The sequence below is a fragment of the Xiphophorus couchianus genome, chromosome 6 (genome assembly GCF_001444195.1).
Source record: "Xiphophorus couchianus chromosome 6, X_couchianus-1.0, whole genome shotgun sequence".
NCBI lineage: Eukaryota > Metazoa > Chordata > Actinopteri > Cyprinodontiformes > Poeciliidae > Xiphophorus > Xiphophorus couchianus.
The window spans coordinates 15,038,103-15,057,254 of NC_040233.1; the positions used below are offsets into that span (position 1 = coordinate 15,038,103).

The 19,152-nt window shown below is 37.2% G+C and overlaps 1 protein-coding gene across 7 annotated transcripts in view; it reads left to right on the forward strand.

Annotated features, from left to right (window-relative positions):
- Nucleotides 1-13,939: 13,939 nt before the first annotated feature.
- Nucleotides 13,940-19,152, forward strand: part of kmt2cb (lysine (K)-specific methyltransferase 2Cb) — a 74,104-nt gene continuing 68,891 nt past the window's right edge. For all 7 annotated transcript variants that reach the window (XM_028019717.1, XM_028019719.1, XM_028019721.1 and 4 more), the window contains exon 1: nucleotides 13,940-14,702. The gene's annotated coding sequence lies outside the window, so the exon portion shown is untranslated. The remainder of the gene's footprint in view (nucleotides 14,703-19,152) is intronic.

Below are 19,152 nucleotides of genomic sequence, written 5' to 3' on the forward strand. Positions count from 1 at the left end.
AGCTGTCTGCAACCAGAAACTGAGTCTGAAAGGGCAACAGGTTGGATCTGAGCAAAACACCCTGATAAATTCCATCCATCCATCCATTTTCTGTTCACCCTTGTCCCTAATGGGGTCGGGAGGGTTGCTGGTGCCCATCTCCAGCTACGTTCCGGGCGAGAGGCGGGGTACACCCCGGACAGGTCGCCAGTCTGTCGCAGGGCAACACAGAGACATACAGGACAAACAACCATGCACACACACACTCACACCTAGGGAGAATTTAGAGAAACCAATTGACCTTACAGTCATGTTTTTGGACTGTGGGAGGAAGCCGGAGTACCCGGAGAGAACCCACGCATGCACAGGGAGAACATGCAAACTCCATGCAGAAAGACCCCGGCCGGGAATCGAACCCAGGACCTTCTTGCTGCAAGGCAACAGTGCTACCAACTGCGCCACTGTGCAGCCCCCTGATAAATTATTAATTATTTTTGTTTTAAGGTCTTACTGACATTAGATAGACACCCATCCAGAAGATTCCAAATTCCAGCAAGTTGATTAGTAATCTTGATACTTTGTGGAAGGCATTCACAATATGCACAAGCCTGTGCAAAAACTAATTTAGCTAGCTCTGGTATGTGTTTAAAACCAATGTTAATGTTAGCATGCATATAAACCGTCTAACAATTTTGAAAGCAATTTTATTGGGGGGTTTGGAAAGTCAGTGAATTTAGAGTTACTTTACATTTAAACAGAGCTTCAAAATCCTATGCTGATACAGTGAATGATAGAGATTAAAACTTGCCTCTTTTCAGACAATATATCAAAAAGACTTGCAGCTAAAATCAAAGGGTGCTTTTGCAAAGTATTGACTCAAAAGTGTTACATATACCGTAAATACCATGTACCACAATTTCAGAATACATTTAAAATGTATGTATAGTTTATGTTCTCATTTATAATACACACTAGTTTGTGTTGGCTTATGACATGCCATCATAATAAAAGCCAACAACAATTGCAAAAAAAAAAACAAGTGTTTTTATAGGAATGTTACAGGTCCTGAGTGTCAGGACTGCTGTAATACTGATGACACAATCTGAAGTAAACAATTCTGAAATAAACAGAAGTCAGCAATGATGACTGAAACGCTGCCCTTAGCATCCAGATTGAGTGTTTATTTTATATTTGTTAACAAACAAACCTTTTACAGTGTACAATATTAATGTTTTACATTACCATTGTCTTATAAACTTGGTCTACTTCCATCAAAGGCAACAATGAACCACACACCCGTGGGCCAGACAGGACAAATCAAGTGCCACGAAGCTTTACTGCATCTAGTTCCATATCACCTGGCATAACCATTAAAATGTACACTGATTTTAACTGAATATTATTGAAACAAAGCAAAATAGAACTTATCAAACATGGAGACGTTAAGATATAACGGTCCTCAGCGCGAGCTGGCATATTGCCAACGTTACCCTCGCCTGATAAAACTGGCAACTATTAGCAAAACGGTGCACATAAACCGTAACTCAGTGATATATTCTGATCGACTAATATGTAAGCATCTTACAGGGTAGTTTTTGTGTTTGTTTGTTTGTTTTTACCGTATAGTAAAAACCTGAAGGACAAATAAACAGAAGTCAGCAATGTCGACCGAAGCGCTGCCGTTAGCATTCAGGTTGCGTTTGAGGCAAACCGGAAGTCCATCCAACCTGGAAGCAACGCCCCCCAAACAAAGGTTCCGCTGCGCCACTACCTCTCCCGTCACCACCTCAGAAAACCACTATAAATGCAGGCAGATCGAACTCTGAAGTGAAGGGGGCGCTATTTCCTATATTATCCGCGGCCTCCCGTTTTTATTTTCTTTTTAAATCTGTGATATAGCTTCATCTTTAGGAAGGAATTTCACTCTCAGCATCTACTTGAACTTCTCTCTTTTATTTACTTCAGCGCAGCTCACAGTTTTTAACAAATTGCGTAGCTTTCTGTGTAAACTAAACTAAATCTGCTTCTTAGTTGCATCTTTTCGAGCCTACTGCTGCGTCTAGTGGCGTGGGGGTGGTAACACAACTAATACTAATACACACACACACACACACATTTCTTGTGGTCAACCGCTGACCACAAGAAATAGGCACCAGAATGAGGAATCATACCTAATTGGTCATCCATGAAAGCCATCACATTTATTAGTTCTGCATGAATCAGAGTTGCACATTTATTAGTAGAATAACTCGTCCATCTCTCTCACAGTGCATGCTTCATAAGCAGATGAACAAATTATTACAGAAATTGTTCCCTCATCCTTAACTTCCCACTCCGCTAAGTGCCTGGTGGCAGCATTTCACTTTTCTCTTTCCAACAATTAAATCCACAGGACATAATTTCCATTAACTGCTTGTCCTGTTCAAACAACATGCATAATAATAAACACGGAATCATGCAGAAGAGCTCAGGCAAGTTTTATTAGAAAAAAATAAAGCATAACATAACAGTTATTAATCTGCAATATTGTGTCTGACATATTGCCTTGTTCAGAGCGGTAATGAGAGAAATATAAATGTCTGGAAATCACATAGAAAAACAAGTCGACGCTTTAACTCATTGCTTTGTAAGCACACAACACACCAGTGTGAAAGGTGAAATATGAGCAAACTATTCTTCCTGTCTGGTATTCAGTGTCACACTTGCAGTGCACTGTGTGAATATTCAGCGATTCTGCAGTCTCATTTTCATGGACAACAGGCTGTATAACACAGATAAATCCACCTTCTTTTCTTGTGATGTGTGATTATTCATTAAAAAAAGTTTCCTTCTGCTGTCACACAAAGCAAAACAGGGAAATGAGCACAACAGTTTTCATTAATTGGTTCTAATTAGCAGCCGGAAAAAAAAGTCAATAGAATATTAACGTGAAGGCTAGAGGTTTCCGTGTTCATTATGGAAACAGTGTGTGTAACAGCTTCAGCAGTTTAATGCATGAGAAAGCTTGAAAACTGAAACAAACTATAAGGTATTTTTTTCGAGTGACTTTTTAAAAAAAAATCTAGCCTTTTTGCAAGTATTGCCTTTCTCACATTTTACCAATTTAACATCAGAGGCTAAAATGTAGTTTATGAGGCCTGTATATGGCAGGTTTACCTTGTATCTTCCCTTTAGCTCTAATCAGCTTCCATACTTCTATCAAAGAAAACATCCCCATTGCATGATGCTGCCACCATCATGCAGGAATCAGAGTGATGTGTGCCATTTGCTCCAATAAGTTCCGTAACGGTCTCGTTTGACCAATGAATGATTTTCCTTTCACTTTGCAAGTCTGTGCTAGTCTGTCTTCTGCTATCTTAGAAATCACTTTTGCAAAGCTTTGGAATTGCCAGTAGCTTTGCGGGCAACAACATTAATGTAGATTGAGAAGATTTTAATTTCACATGGAGATGTTCAAATGTTTCAAAAGCTGAAAAGTCCAATGTTCAGTAATATTTGAACATATACATGAAAGGTCATATCGGTTTAAATGTACTTAGCAGCAAGTGTTATGGACATACAGTATTATCATAGTTTTATCAACATTATGAACAACATAATCCTGAAGTTGTAGAGTAAATTTACTAACCCTATAGGGAATTTCTTTTTTAGATTTATGCATTCATCTCCTTGGTTGATATAGAACTTCTGCTATCTATAGACTTATATAATATCACAAAGCCCATCTCAATTTTCTTTCTCACATTCACTTCATTTTCCTATGTAATTCAGGCGAAACTGCATCAGTTCAACTCTGTCACGGCCCAGTTCCCTTCTCTGCTGGGATTACACTAAAAGCATGCTTTCCACAAATTCATTTCTGTTATATTGCAGCATCAGGTTAGAGAAATCACAGGCATTATTTGACTGATTCATACAGCTGGTAAATGTATTTGCAAAAAGACAACATTTAATGGGCAATGTCACAAACGAAATTTTCTGAAAACTCAAGACAATCCTACATGGCATTTCTCACAAACAAAGTCTCTGAGGCAGATTTATTTTATTTTTTTTCACAAATGTATCTTAACAACAAAAAAAGTTGACAATGCTGAACTCCCACATGGGAGTCCTGGAAGGTTGATTTCCTCTTTCTGTCAAAATGAAAAAAAGTCTACTTTGAAAGATGAAAAGAAATAGGCTCAAACCAAAAAAGTCTGAAATACTTTATTTTCCTTAAGAAAAAAAATGGTGGGTCATTGTGAGGGTAGTGTGCAGGCAAAAATGGGCAAAAAGCTCACCTTGGATTGCAAGAACACCACCAGTAGTATTATACCAATGTCTGTGTGTCTCTGAGGATTTCAAGTGCCGTAAAGGATCCCTGATATTAGAGAACTTTCAGAGAGGGTGTTAGTGTGAAGTGTGAGACAGCGCAGAATGGGATTTAACCTTGACTTTAATAGGGCCTCTTGGGGATGCATGTGTGGGAGCTCACTGCTTTTCTTACTGTTTTTTTTACATAAAAACTTGGAGCAGGGTACAGTGGCTCTACACTGCGACAGAAGTAAACGCATTACAGGTCAGCAGCTTGTTTAATAGACAGAATGCTCCATTTAAAAGCTGGGTAGATGTTTCTTCCAATCACATCCAATAACACTAAACAATTTTAGTCGCAACTACTTTTATCCTTAACTATCATTATGTTCTCTGCAGCACTTTGGGTTTTCACCCCTTTCTCCATTTCTTTCTCTATAGTTTTGAATGTCTTGACCCCACAGTGGACACAGGTCACAGGGTGGTTTAATATAAAAAAATGTTTTCTTTTATGTCGTCTAAAGAACATAGAAAGTGTAAGAAAATATTTGGTCATAATAACCCCAAATCAGTTTTTCTTCTAGGCTGCTTCATATTTCATAGTGTTTCATCAATTTTCTGTAAAAGCAGGGGAGATTCGAATAGTTTTCAATTTAGTTCTGCTTGTTTGGGAAGCACCAGTTTATGACAAATTTATTCCAAAGACACTTTTACTAGATAAAAAGGTCCAATTTATATCCAGTTATTCAGAAAAATATAATAAAACCTTTCCAGTTCATACGAGTACAATACATCAGAATGCAGTTTAACCCTCCTGTTATGTTCCGAGACAAATTGACCCGTTTTAAAGTTTAAATTTTTCATTAAATAGTTGGAAGTTGTTTTTCTTTTGCATGAAGCTTTTTATATTTGTCTTAATAGGTGCACTCTACATAGAAATTGAAAATGTATTCACTTTACACATTTGCACCACCCCCTGCGTCTACTTTTTGCATAGATACTGTTCGGGTCAATTTGACCCGGCAGTCAAGTTAAAGTGCAAAAAAAGATTTAAAAATGTCCAATTCTATATGTTTCCTTGTAGCTATGAACCATATTTCACCACACACACACAAACATAACACACCACACACATACATGCACACCCCGACACACACAAGCCCACTTTCTCACTACTCTCTTTACTTCACTAGGAAACAGCGAGAAAGAAGGCGTTCATATGACTTTTGAAGGGAATCTTTTCTGTTCCTGTAGACAAACTCCACCCACACTGAGTGACACTCAGCAGAAGTGGAGGGAAACATAAATACTCTCTGCATGACTCATTTATCTTGATTTTAATCAGCGGGTCCATTTGACCCTGAACAGTATATGTGTCTCAAGTTCAATTATAAAGATAACCCATTGAAAAAAAAAAAAGTGTAATATAAAAAAAAATTACCATAGATCAATTTCAAGGAAATTATTGTTTTTTTGTGTCTAGGTTTTTATCAGTGGACATAAAAAAAAATGCAAATTCCATTTTTTATGTAAAAATGAGTAATGGAGTAGGTTGTCATCACTGACCCTTAATTTCTGAGAAATAAAAAAACATCATTGCACAAATAATGATTAAAATGGTTAGTATTGTAGTTAATTACAGATACAAAAATGTTTTGGTGGAATATTTTGGTTTCTGAAACTATTGCATGATTAAACACTCACCGGGTCAAATTGACCCACGAACATTATTGCTGTACCTCAGAAACGAACATAATAGGAGGGTTAAATTAAATGCAGTACAGTTCAAATTATGTGATAAATACATAGGCCTGGCAGTGTTTGTGACCTTGTTGTCTATACGGTGCCTTGCAAGTATCGACATCTCAAAATGACTACAATCACATAAAATCTGAATATAATAATTTGGAATTTGTGATTGTAAGATCTTATAAAAAGTTTGGAAATCCTTGTTGCAAGGCACATTACCAAACCATTTGGTGTTTGCTTGTGATTCCAAGACTTTTAATGCCTACAAGCAGATGATGGGTGATCCACAGTGAACTTTGTCTCTGTTCTTAACTGCATCACCGCATAAACAATAAGCTGCAGCCAGCAGAGAGCCAGCAGTCCTAAAGAAGAGCCAATTCTTCATAGGAATCTTTGATGATGAAAGTGTTGAGGGAAAATTAAGCCAGAGAGACTCAGAGAAAAAGGGAAATTAGTCTTTCTCGCCTCTCTAGTTTAATATGTTCTGCATTTTATTGCAAAATGTTGGTAGGCTACTAAAGTATGAAGCAAAAAATAGTTTTCTTTGCTTCCTCGCTTTTGTTTTTAAACTTTTTTTCTCCTATGATTTGCTTTTTCTTTGTGTGTTGTCCCATGAGATTATTGCATAACACCCAGCCTCAGATGTCATGAAACGTTTCAGAAAAGTATATCTTTAAAATCAGCTAAACTGCCTTCTTGACAATCCACACCCTGAGTGTAGTAAACAGCAGTTTTATTCCTTCAGGAGGAAAGTCTTGACTAAAACCTGGTCATCCTGTGCTGAACCTTTCACTGTTCCACCATTTGCACAAACTTTCTTAGAGCAACCCCCATTACTATACCCCCTTTTCGTTCTCTGTCCCCTATTTTCTTCTAACTCTTTGGATATGTTCCCCTATGATTATAAATAGATTCTAATTAGCTCTTCCAGCCATGGGCAATAGAATTGTTCATCACTGCACTCAGAAGACTTCTTACTTTAAAGCTTGTGTAAAAGCCAAAAGAGTATCAAACCCCCTCAGCTTCAATTTCTTTCTTTTTTTTTCGTAGAGCAGTGATTAATTTTCATCAGTACAGAAAACAATATCTTCCTTGTATTTTGAGAGTAGCCTTAGGTCAACCAGACCAAGTGAGGAATAGTCACACAAACTCAGAAGTTGACATTTAAACCACTTTTTAGTTTAGTCGGTGTCTGATGATCACTTACCTGGTAAATTTAGCTTTTTTTTTTCCATTTCCTCTCTATGTTTTAATAATTTTAAGTCCAAATTCAGCACTTGCTTATACAAAAAAAAAATCTATAACCTGATTCACAAAATTTCACATTTTTGATGATGTTCCCAAAATAAACCCCTCGAGATAAGAAACCTATTAGGCTTAACCATTTTTCCAGGAATATTGTAATATGATCACGCCCACATCTCCACATTACACCAGAGGACAGTCGCCTGTGACGTCTTCTTAATGCTATACTGAGATCTGGTAGGTTTTTTTTGTTTGGGAGTAATTCAGCTGTAAATACTTGAAAGAAGGAGCAATTCTCAAGATGAGGAAGAGAGTAACAGTAGGCTAAGGCTTTATCTCTGAAGCCCTACTCCTTTCCTCATCTTGTCAGTGCTGACTTCTGTGAGCAGTTTGCACCAGTATCTCATTTTCTCAGTTCATTACACATCAAAATTAGCCTCAAAGTCTCAGTCAGGATTGAGTCCTTCAGCCTCCTACGTAAATAACACAGGCAGTCAGACTAAATGTGCTGCTCTGCAAATTCAAACCAAAAATGCTCTGCTATCTAGCTAATGACTCATCTTCCTGATAATATGCCTTTTTATAATTGCAAAACATCTCGTGTCCCTTGAAATTCTTTGCTTTTTTACATTTCAGCCTTAAATTTTAATGTGTTTCTGTGGGGTTTGTGAGACAGTGTAGCTCATAACAGTGACATCAAAGGAAAATGATACACTTTTCCACATTTCAGGGAAAAAAAGGTCTGAAAGGTGAGATATGTTTTCAGTATTGTTTAATGTGACACCGCAAAATACAATCAGGTACAACCATTTGTGTTTATACACATGCCAAGCCTTGCACATGTCACAGAGAACTGTCTGATCCATAATCCAAAACAAGAAAGAGAATCACGCCCAGGTGGGAGAATCTGTTGACAGAAGCATCGTCCCTGCTCTCTACAAGTCTGGCATTCATGAAGAATACCCATAAGCAAGTTTAGATTAAGGTTTAAAAATAAGTCATGTAGTCAGGACTACAACCTGTGGAAGAATGAGTTGTAGCAAAAAGACAACACCGTGGCCCATATACCAGCACTTCACATTACACACAGTTTCAAATTTGAAACATGGCAGTGATGACAATTTATGTCTCTGGAAAATTCCCCAAAAGGAATTTCAAGTGTAATTTCTGCAAAAGGTGGTTCTCAAGGACACCTCATAAAAAATTTAGATTTTATTTTTGGAAGATTTTCGAAAATTACGTGTTATCAGTAGACTACATGCTCTGCTTTTTGCTGCTCTATATTTTTAAATCCAAATTATATGCATGAAAACTTGCGATTGTAATGTGGAATTCACTGAAAACAATTTTAAGGGGTGCAAAACCTTCTAAATGGAGGGTTTTCACCACATGCTGCTGAAAAGTAGTAATTCAGCTGTTGGCTAGAACTTTGACTGAGAATAGGTAACATTATTCAAATAATTGAGTTAATAAGCAATTGGGACTACTCAAGTATAAACCCTTTTAAGTCTTTATGAGGAGACATTTTCTTCTACCAATGTTCACACCAATAAAAAATACATTTGGGATACAGAAAAATGCGGGCTTAATTGAAAGCATGTTTAACACCAGCTTAAAGGTGTTAAATATGAGACTGGCACCAAGCCTCATAAGTACATATATTTACAGATTTATTAAATATGACCATAAAGATGGAATTGAACAATACATGTTCCTCTACTCACAAAGAGCTTAACCAGCATCTGGTTTCATATTTCTTGACTCCTTTATTATATTATCATCTGTTTAGCAGGCAGCTGGCCTTTTATTCTGCAACTGCCTTTTACCCTACCTTGAGTACCATTAGTATTACATCTCTAAAACACACCCATTATAGAGAAACATGAACATGGAAAACAATCTGTGGTTTATGAATCTAATATTAACAGAATTTTCTTTCTTGTTTAAGAGCAGATACTCTTTCAAGATGCTACTCTTTCTGTTTGCTACATTTTTGTGCAGTCCACTTAGAGACTTTCATTCTCTCATCCTGTATGTAATGCTGTATTAATAACGTGCTTTTACCGATGCCTTTAAACCATCCTTTCTTATAGAGTGGAATTATGATAGCTTTATTTTGGATTGTCTCTAGTCAAACTAATGCATGCAGTCTAAATACATTTTCATGGGGGCACAGAACAAAAAAAAGGAAAAGACTAAAACACGACAATATCTCTTCCTTTAATATATTAAGTGAGCCAGTTCTGCAGGTTTCAGATCTAAAAGTGTTTTTTTTTTTGGTTTTTTTATCCTTGTTAAGATACAACTGTGAAGGTACAAAATGAAATTGGTCCAATTAGTTATGATTTCTGTGTCACCACATATCATCATAAGAAAATGATTTGCCATAATCTCTTCAGCACATATTACAGTAGAGGCCAGGACCAACGCTACAGGGGCTTAGGCCTCTGCTGGCCCTTATCTAGAACTGTCCATGAACACCCGCCAATGAATGAATCAGTGCATTTTAAAACTTTACACCCACATGGTGACTTGCAAGGCCACAAAAATGTGGGCCACTATCCTCACAAAGTATTTCTTTTAATCTCTCAGTCACTGTATTCTTTTAAAAATGTCCTTACTGCTGATGGCCAAAGGGCATCAATTAGTCTCAACAGCTTGAAAAGAGCTGCTTGAGTGTCTACCTACGGTACCTGGGTGTAATGATTGTGATTGTGCTTTAGCATACTGAACTGAAGGGACTTGTTTTTGAAAGCAAAATGTGCTTGCCTGTTATATTTCAAGCATGAACAATTGCTTAATTTGACTAAAAGAGTACAAACTCTTTTGGGCACCTGAATTTCAACCAGCAATTGAAATTATTGAAGTACAGCTCAGTAAAAGCAAATTAACTTTAACATCACTGGTCTTTACTAGCTTCTAATTAAGACTGCACAATTTAAGTCTTTAAAATGTCACAAATATTCGCACACATGCCTCTCAAATACGAAAAAAAGTGTACATACTATCCACTGCTTATTTCTCTTTTAGACCAGGATCTTAGACCTGGACAGGAAACTGTCTGGCTTAATTTTTCGTATTACATAGCAAAGAGTAATGTGATATAGCTTCTGTTTCAACAGTGGTACAAAGTAGAATCATACTGCCCTCTGTCTGCTGTGAACCCAAACTGCACTCTAAATATATACAAAAAAAGTGTTCAGTGTGTTGCTTTAGAAATTAGAACATATTTGAAGCTATATTTATATACAATCACATTTGATATTTTACATCATATATCCCATTTGGATTTAAAGGAGAATTTCACTGCTTTTATTGGTCTATCCTCCTTCAAACTTTGAATCAGAATTGCAGTTTCCTAATCTTCCTTTTTAGTATTTAAACAAGCTCAGTATCAAACTTTGCCATTTTGTGCATTTTTAATTACCCTACTCAGTTGCACATTCCTTTAGAACAGAGTTTGCTATTTTTAATAACTGCACATAATTTTATGGTGCAATTTTCCACATACGGCTACTCTTTATCTTGCTTTTATATATCTTATACTATTATCTTCGTGTGAACCTGTATGCTTTGAGTGCCCGTCAAATTTTCTGTTTTTGCACCAGACATAATCCCTATTGTACAATAAAGGACATTTCTGTTTTTATTCTTATTTGGACAACTTTGTTTTCTTAATAAATACAATTATTGTAAAAATGCATTTTGCAGTTACTCAAGCTATCTTTGTGTTATATTCAAATTTGTTTGTTTATTTGACACATAAAAGTGTGACTTACTTATACATAAGTAGCAGAGCTTTAATTCTTAGCTTTTACGTCATACACATTGTGTGAAAATGTATACTTCCTTTGGCTTGTGACTTTGCTGCTGACTTTCCCCATTGAGGGCCAACAAAGACTATTTCTATTTTATTCAGTGCAGACTGAATAATTAACTCAGTGGTTGTTAGTGGTATAAACACACACTACCACACATATCATAACTCAGAAAGTGAGACCAGTATGTCTAGAGTCAAGAAACACTGGTGACCAGCAACTTGCGGATGTGACTAATAGAGTCTGGTACACACACACACACACACCCACACACACAAACACTATTTTGTTATAGGTATGCTCAAAATGAGGGGTTGCTGCAAAGTCAATGGCCCAACAAGTAATTTTCCTCTGACTGTGGAGTGCCATGAAACTTTTTTTATATATATATAAATCGACATTAAATAGTTCACTGAACTGAAATCTTAGTCTTATTAGAAGAATTTATAGCAAGCGCATATTATTACTTTACAGCAAATGAGGCTTGCTTCTTTCTCTAAAAATTGTTACATCCATCCATCTTCTTACACCTTTGTCCCTAGTGGGGTAAGGAGAGGTGCTGGTGCCTATTTCCAGCAAGACATTTCGGGCAAGAGGCGGGTTACACCCTGGACAGGTCGTCGGTCCATCGCAGGGCAACACAGAGACAGACAGGACAAACAACCATGCATGCACACCAATTAGAAACCAATGAGAAACCAATTAACCTTACAGTCATGTTTTTGGACCGTAGGAGGAAGCTGGAGAAAACCCACGTATTCACAGGGAGAACATGCAAACTTCATGCAGAAAGACCCCAGGCTGGGAATCGAATCCAGGACCTGCTTGCTGCGAGGCAACAGTATTACCAACTGTTCTTGCTAATTGTATTTAATCTATAGTTGAAGAAGCTAGTGAAATAATGTTATTTATTTATTTACTTGCATTTATTATAAAAGTTATAAAGGTGTACATGTCTACCTGAACTTTTTCATATTTTGAAAATATGATAAACTTGCCCCAAGCTCCAATATATTTGAGTATTTTCATAATGTGACTGTAGTGGAAAATCTTAAGACTACTACATGATTATGAGTAAAACAATGCATAACAGTATAATGATACTTGTGTAATGCACATGCTCATGAAGCTACTTCTCGGGCCTTGCTATTTCAATAAAGTTATTAAATTGTTTCTTCTATGCACCCTCATGACGTGCTTGACTCCCCTAGTGAAAGAAGATACGTGTGTTTGCTATCTGTTCTGTAACCAAGTAGATTATCAAACTATGTGAATGGAATGAAACTCTCCCTATAAAACTGTAAGCTGTGTTCTGCTTGAGGCTCTTTCTCCTGACTGCGATCAGTGAGGAGAGACTTCGAACGCTGCAAAGCCTTCGAATAAATACTGATTAAGAATATATTTTTTCTTTGGTTCTTTGGGTTTTGAAACAGTTTTTCCTCACTCTTTGTTAAAGAAAAATTTTCACAACATGACCAATGCAAAGTAGTGTACAATTTTGAAAAAAAAAAAGCTGTTTCTTTTTTTTTTTTTACTTAAAAGTTTGTCGTGCATTGTAAAATGTAAGTCTGAACTTTGACTTGGTCATTGTAACACAGAAGTATGCTTTGATCAACTACACGATTGTAGCTTTGGCTATGCGTTTAAGGTTCTGGTCCTATTAAAAGGTGAACCTCAAACACTGCCTCAAGTATTTCACTGTCTGTAAAATTCTGCAAATGTTTTTCTTTCGGGATTACCTTGTGCTGTCTCCATACATCCTCTCTAACTCTGACCACCTTCCTTGTCCATTCTGAAAAAAAAATCTGTCTCCACAGCATGATGTTCAGGGACATGTATGGTGGTAATTTTCTGCCACTCATATCGTGAGTGTACTTGTAACGCATCAGTTTGCACTTTTCTTTTTACCAAGGTAAAATTTTTTGAAAAGTTGAGTGGAATGATTTTATGAAGCACTGCGCCTGAAGATGTTATTCAACTACCTTGTATTACCCAGTAGGGGGAGCTCTTAGTTTGGCCTAAAGATGCCTAAGCTCAACGCTAAAACAAATTGTGTATTTTTGTATTTATAATATTCTTTTCTTCTGGCGTGACTCAAAAAAGAGGTATGTGAGGTTGCGAGGAGCCCATAAAAAGAGTAAAATGAACGTAAATAAACAACACCCTCCGCTCTAGCTCATATTATGTGCAGCTGAAAGCCAACCCCTGGGGACTTTTACGAAAGTTAACCCCTGCATGTACAGAGTATACAGCCTATATATGTCTGCCTGGTTGCAAGCTACCTTTACTTGCAATGCAATGCCTGCTGTGTATGTGCGTGTATGTGTAAGTGTAAGTGTGTGAATGGGGGTTGGGTGTGTAGAGGGGACAGAGAGGAAGAAAAGGCACAAGGGAGCAAGCTGAACCCCAATTTGTTCGTGATTTAAACGTCCATGTTTGTCGCGAAAAAAACAACCCCTTCGTGTTTTATTGTAATCACCAATGCCGACAGTTGGATTCACTTCTGGCAGCTGCTGCTGGAATATTTTTGCATGAGCTGGAGCGTTAACTATTCGCAGTCCAGTTCCGACAAGGGTGAAATCCACAATCCGTCTTTTCATGTTTTCCCATGCCATTATTTTATTTACTAAATGCCCATATCACTCCGCAGGGTCAGAGAGTATTTTGAAGAAATTGTGAAACGGTCTGCTTCCTATTATTTGTTGTCTCGTCTTATCGACAGATGAATACATTTGCTAAATATTTTAAACGCGTATTTTTTGACCACTTAAATCGACCTAAAAATAATCGTCCGGTGTAGTTCTGCTTGGACGAGGTGGGTCTATTTTGTTGGGAGCCTAGGGAGGCTGTGCTTCGGTGCCACTTATCATTAGATATGGCCACCGTTATAGAGTACACCGAAGCGTCATCTTCAACTTGGTTTTGTCATGTTTATTGCTGATATTTCTACTCGGTCCGTGTGGCAGACTGAGTGTCATTTTTAGGGAAGCCAATGTTTGCTTTTGCACATTTTTGGAGCCGGTTGTTACTGCGTGGCAGGCTGGTTACGAGAGTCTTCTAACTGGCCGCTTGGTCCCGCAGCTTGTCGCAGCTGAAGAAAATAGAACCAGTTGCCAAGCCAGCGGTCCGTACCCAACATTTGCTTCAGCCGCAGCCATACTTTCCCCGAGGATTCGCATTTGAAGTTTACGGGAAGCTGGTTCATAGGGCAGCCTGAATTTCGGATTTGAGGGCGTTTTGTATGTTGGTGGAGAAATTGCTGCTGGCCGTAGACTTGGGTGGCTAACAGCAACTAGCTGTATTATAACCCGAACTCGACAGCTGTCATTGGAGAAAGGAAAGTGATCCCCCGCAAATGAGCGAGCCAGCGAAGTGCTTTTCCTTTGGATTTACATCAGCTGCTTTTCCATCAAATGGGCAAAGTTGGGAATACCATTGCAACGCTGGGATATAATGATATGTGCTGTGCATTTTTGAGAACTGCAGTGTTGTTTCATTGGAGAGAGGCTAGCTAGCTCCATTAGCTCGCTAGCTTGCTAGCAAATAAAAGTACGACGTTTCATCCCCTCAGTATTTTGGGACATGAAGAGGATAATTCTCTGTCCATAGGACTGGAAGGTAAGATGTAATCTGAACTTTCTTTCCTATCGTTGTTGGCTTGATTTCTGTAATGAATTTTACCTTTTTGAAGTGAGTCTGAGCCAACATCATCATCCTCCAGTCTGATGGAGGGGAGGAGGGGGGATTTGTCGCCGCCTCGGCTTTTCATGACTCAGACTATTGAACGGAACGTTAAATGGAAAGGTTCATTGGTGCTATATAAACCGAAAATGGGGGTTTATTCCGTTTCACACAGTGTAATACATGAACAACCACACACAACAATCCCAAGTTGTCCAAGAGAAGTAGAAATCAGATTTAGCGTCGTTGTGTAATGTAGCATTTTCACTTTTAGAGGGGCATTGTAGTTCTTTGGAACAGTTCCGTTCCATTGAATAGACCGAGCCTTTGTGTGCTGGGCACAATTCCGGATCATTGCCTTCTTTTCGATTGGTCGTTGATTATATGGGGAAAAAAGTTACACGTTATGTTTCCCGTCCTATTCAGAGATGAAGAAAAACGCGTTGGTGTGAAATGTTTTGTTGTGGGTTGTAGTTCGGATGAGTTGGTGAACTATCTTCATCCACTGGTAACCTGTTTGCTCCTTTAGCCTCTTTTCAGAGTTGTCTTCCTGAAGCTAAATCCAATCAGCTGTGTATGGGCGGCTAAGACATGGTGGATCGGTTTATACTTTTGCAATTTTAGTTAAATTTGGTCGATGTCAGTGTCTGTTTAGTCTGTATGACCGAGGAAAGGCGACAGAGTTCCTACACAACAGGCTAGCTCTAGCTGTAGTTAGCTCCTGTGCAGCTGCTTTGTGCCCAAGATGTGGGTTAACAAAAGCTAACGTTAGCATGTTTTAATTTGCACCCCTGCTGCCCATAACCGCTCCAAAAAAGAAAAAAATCTATGCATTGCATGTCCCACCAGTGCATGTCGGAATGTTCAAATATAGTGTTGTTTTTTGTCTTGACTTCTACTCGAAAATATCTGTAATGCTACCATTTTTGAGAACTGTCTCCATACAGTGCCTCGCCGGGTAGTAACCACCTGTTTCTTAAAACATGTCCATGTCAATAATTTTGTAATATGTATATTATACCATAGCAAATCTCAGGTAAAAATATTTCGTAGAGTTTGGCCACTGGTCTAGGCGAGTAGTAGAGGCTGTGAAAGATGCTTTGGCTGTGTAATAATTGCTCTTTCAACACTTCTCATTATTATGACTTAATGTCAATAAAATTTTGTTTTCTCTAATGTTTAGTTCTGCGTGATTTTGTCCCATTCATCCGTTTATAATCTAATTTCATATCCACATATTGTCATTTCATCAATTTTCTACATTGTCTTAATTATTGAATGCCTATAAGTGCATATCAGCAAATAAGAATATACTTGAAAAGTTAATTTGTTCTAGTAATTCTATTAAAAAAGAAACAGACTATTTTAACCATTTATTTATATTAGGTTTGATTGTAAAGGCTTAAAGCTAATTAAACCTCAAAATTATAGCTACTCAGAATGTTGGAATATTAAAATCAATTTAAAGAAATGTCTTTAATACAAAAATGTTATGTCATAGCCTACGTAATCATGCGGAAGACTGCTGACCCAACAGTTGTCCAGCTCACTTTCACTGACACCATGTCTATAGATGGTAAGCCACAAAAGATAATTGCCAAAGAAGTTGGCTGTTCAGAGTGCTGTATTTTATATTTTATTGTATACTAGCTTATTGGAAAGTTAAATTGAAGAGAAAAATTTTGGTAGAAAATATTGCACAACCTTGAGACAGAAGTTTTGGAGAGGTTCAGCCAGCACACGCCAACATTTTCAGGACGTATCCTACATTCCAATCAAGAAATTGTTGCATTCAGCTTCAGAAAGAGTCTTATCTGAACGAAGGAGAAAAAGACCTGAGTTGTTGCAAAGTGGCCCGAAGTCATTCTTTTCAGATGAAAATAAAGAGCAATTTTTTATTATAATTTCAGTTGAAATTTGTGATCCCAGAATCTGAAGGAAGGGAGGCTCAGAATCCATTTTGTCTGAAGTCCAGTGGATAGTTTTTAAACTCTGTGATGATTTAGTGATCTGCTGGTGTTGCAGAAGTGCTACCTGACACTAAAGGAAGCTTGGCTTCCTTAAAACTTCAGCAGAGCTGTAGATTGAAGTTTCCAGAGAAATTAAATTTTTGTTAGCTGTAAAACACAATGAAAAATATCTGAAACGTATTCATTTTAGTTGTCATAAAAATATTCAAATCCCATGTATAATGTAACTTGCCTATATTCAGTACTTTTCCTGAGCACCTTTTATGATATGCAATTTCCATTTATTTTGGTTCTGATTTCTGTTGGGCTAGTCGACACTTATGAAATATGACAGATTATAATCCCATATCTAACCAAAATAGCTCCAAGTGGCCTCAAGCTACTAGAGAATATTTATTGCTGTCAGATAATTACTTTTCCATTATGTAGATTGTAGAAAATCGCTTGAAATCCTTAGTTGTTGAAGTGGGTACACAAAGGACCCCTGTGTTGTACAAACTGGTGTACAGGTGGTATGGAGCGTCCCGTTTTAGACTGCTACATTTAATACCCCCACAAAAAGTTGGGTGTAAAACAATCAAAATGCATTTGTATGAAATAGCTAAAGGGCAAATGACCTGTACCCTGAAATATTTTTGCCATTGATGTAGAAATGAAACTGTAATTAAATGACTGCTTTTGGTAAAAGTACCAGTTTTATAATAATACGTTGTTTAAACAGAAATCTATAACATCAAATGAGTTTTCAAGTGCTTATTGTGCTGGATAGTAGTAGAGTTGCAGAGCTATAAATGGTTGGGTTATTAATGTGGCTAGCTCTTCCGGTAGCCAGCAAACCAACCATCTTGTATGAAAATGGCATTCCATTAAGGAAGGTGATGGATGTCCCTCTATTTGTTTCCACAACTTCACTGTTTCTTTCATAGCTCTGCAGCAACAGGTGGGGCAAAGGTAGCACTGTTATTCCATTCTCCACATAGTGAAAACTACAATCACCCCTATACTTTGTTAAAAAAAGACTAAACCATTGGAACAATATCTTCAAAATACTTAAGGCATTTAAATCGTACCTCTTTTAAAACCTTTGTGTACTTTTGTAATTGTAATGCATCAATTTACAACACTTTTTGCCACAGCACCTTCAGATGTCTTAAAGTAAAAAAGAAGGGAGTCTTGTCAGAATAAAGTCTAGTGATGAAACAGTGAAGAAACTTGAGCTTTAAGTTTTCTTTCAAAATAGTATAAAATCTTGGTTCAGCTAGCAAAGATTGAATTTGTTGTAGTTTCACCATTATGAGAAAAATATTTTTTGCGACAGTAGCCCTTTATTGTTCGCGTTTTGAAAACAGACCCCATTTTTCACAAAATGATTTGGTGGACAGTAACAGTCAAATTTGTACACATTTCTCCTGTCTGACTTGTGTGTATTGGTTGCTTATTCTTTATATTTATATATTTACAATGCACGAATACTTTAATCTGGAGATATTACATTTTCATAGTTCATGTAGCATTTTTCTTCTGTGTACTTTCTGTCTCCAGCAGTGACATCAGAGAATGCATCACAGCTGATGTGTTTAAATAGTGAAACATTTAAATAAAATATTGCTTTATGACTCAACCTAAAACTTTGGTCTTTTTTATATGTAATTGCTCTTTACTAAAAACAATCTTGTTTGGTATGTGCTAGTTATTGGATCAACTTTCGTAAAAAGAATAAAATCGTTTGAGAAAATGTGGTTTGGCAGAAGTTTGAAGCACATTGTTGTATTAAAAGGATGTTAATATGCAAAGATCAGTTTTTTTTAAAAATTTGTTCTTTTTGTTATTTTTTTGGTTAACCCTGGAAATGGTTCCAAGTACTTTGATTAAACCATGTTCACAGTAAACAAAAAAGTCAAAATATTCAGTCAGCTCTGTCCTTGGGCATTTAACAGCTAATAAAGCATTTTTGTAACTAGTTGCACTATGTCCTTTGGTGATCTGAAAAATGATTAAATGGTTTCAAAAAAGATATTTGAGAAAATTTACAATACTGTGCTGTGCAATAAAGAACATGTTACTCTGTAGTGATTCTGTTTGCACCCAGAAGGTCGGTCTTGTAATCAGGTTTTTTTGAAACCACCTTCATTTCAGTGCAGGCAACTTTGTTTTTTTTTCCCCATTTTATTGCACTGACTGTATCTTTGGCAACATATTGAATCGGGCCTCAGATCGTTTTTAGCAAACTAGTAGGGAAGCTGTACTTCAACAAAATTACATCATCTGCTGCAGCTCAGCCCCTCACCTGCTTCTCACATCCCTTCAAAGTTTGACAAGCTGACGTTTTCATTGTTTTTTTTTTTTTGAGTTAGCATTCTTACTCTACACTCTGTCACAGTACGACAGTGTACAAATTAGTTGCATTTAAAACATTT